The following is a 1,999-nucleotide window of genomic DNA, read 5'->3' as shown; positions in this document are numbered from 1 at the left end:
TTCATTTGTTCATGTTCGTTCCTTAGGGCCTGTTTGTTCATTTGTTCATGGTCGTTCCTTAGGCCGTGTTTGTTCATTTGTTCATGTTCGTTCCTTAGGCCGTGTTTGTTCATTTGTTCATGGTCGTTCCTTAGGCCGTGTTTGTTCATTTGTTCATGCTTGTTCCTTAGGCCGTGTTTGTTCATTTGTTCATGCTTGTTCCTTAGGCCGTGTTTGTTCATTTGTTCATGGTCGTTCCTTAGGCCGTGTTTGTTCATTTGTTCATGGTCGTTCCTTAGGCCGTGTTTGTTCATTTGTTCATGGTCGTTCCTTAGGCCGTGTTTGTTCATTTGTTCATGTTCGTTCCTTAGGCCGTGGTTGTTCATTTGTTCATGGTCGTTCCTTAGGCCGTGTTCATTTGTTCATGTTCGTTCCTTAGGCCGTGTTTGTTCATGGTCGTTCCTTAGGCCGTGTTTGTTCATCTGTTCATGGTCGTTCCTTAGGCCGTGTTTGTTCATTTGTTCATGTTCGTTCCTTAGGCCGTGTTTGTTCATTTTTCATGCTTGTTCCTTAGGCCGTGTTTGTTCATTTGTTCATGCTTGTTCCTTAGGCCGTGTTTGTTCATTTGTTCATGCTCGTTCCTTAGGCCGTGTTTGTTCATTTGTTCATGTACGTTCCTTAGGCCGTGTTTGTTCATGTACGTTCCTTGGGGGCGTGTTCATGTTCGTTTCTTAGGCCGTTTGTTCATTTGTTCATGTTCGTTTCTTAGGCCGTTTGTTCATTTGTTCATGTACGTTCCTTAGGCCGTGTTTGTTCATTTGTTGAAGTACGTTCTTTAGGCCCTTTTTGTTCATTTGTTCAAGTACGCTCCTTAGGCCGTGTTTGTTCATTTGTTCATATACGTCCCTTAGGCCGTGTTTGTTCATGTTCGTTCCTTGGGGCGTGTTTGTTTATTTGTTCATGTACGTTCCTTGGGGCGTGTTTGTTCATGTTAGTTCCTTAGGCCCTGTTTGTTCATGTATGTTCCTTGGGGGGGGGGTTGTTCATTCGTTCATGTCCGTTACTTAGACCCTGGTCGTTAGTCAAACTGTGATACAACGGCGTGCTATGATTAGTCCTTTGCAACATTTTCCAGTCCAGGCAGACCATGAGTTGCAAGAAAGTTTTGTTCATACAGGAGTACGTATGAGGCCAGTTTGTTGGCAAAATAGCTGGGTACAACAAGTGCTGTAAAGACGTAGGAACTTGACAAAATTTTCGGAATGGAAGTATAGGCGTAAATAATAACAGATGGAATTAAATAAATTCAATTAATAAATATTCAATTAATAAATATAATTAATAAATTAAGTAAATAATAACAGATGGAAAATTAATTCATTTTCTTTCTTGCTTACAGTATTATGTGCTGAATCAGGGGAGCCATGGGCATAATTTCTCCGTGTTTTAAATTTTTCGTCCGTTTAATAGGGACACAGTCTTCAATATGGCAAGTGAAAATAATTTTGTTCATGTTCGTTCCTTAGGCCGTGTTTGTTCATTTGTTCGTGTTCGTTCCTTAGGCCGTGTTTGTTCATTTGTTCATGTTCGTTCCTCAGGCCGTGTTCATGTTCGTTCCTTAGGCCGTGTTTGTTCATTTGTTCATGTACGTTCCTTAGACCCTGGTCGTTAGTCAAACTGTGATACAACGGCGTGTTATGCTTGGTCTTTTGTAACATTTCCCAGTCCAGGCAGATCAAGAGTTGCAAGAAGACAGTTTTGTTCATACAGGAGTACGTATGAGGCCAGTTTGTTGGCAAAATAGCTGGGTACAACAAGTGCTGTAAGGACGTAGGAACTGACAAATTTTCGGAATGGAAGTATAGACGTGAATAATAATAGATGGAATGAAATAAATTCATTTTCTTTCTTTCTCGTTTACAGTATTATGTGATGAATCAGGGGAGACATGGGCATAATTTGTCCGTTTTTTTAATTTTTCGTCCGTTTAATAGGGACAGTCTTCAATATGGCAAGTGAA

Source organism: Penaeus vannamei, unplaced genomic scaffold (genome assembly GCF_042767895.1).
Source record: "Penaeus vannamei isolate JL-2024 unplaced genomic scaffold, ASM4276789v1 unanchor816, whole genome shotgun sequence".
Lineage (NCBI taxonomy): Eukaryota > Metazoa > Arthropoda > Malacostraca > Decapoda > Penaeidae > Penaeus > Penaeus vannamei.
This window is presented reverse-complemented; position numbering follows the sequence as displayed.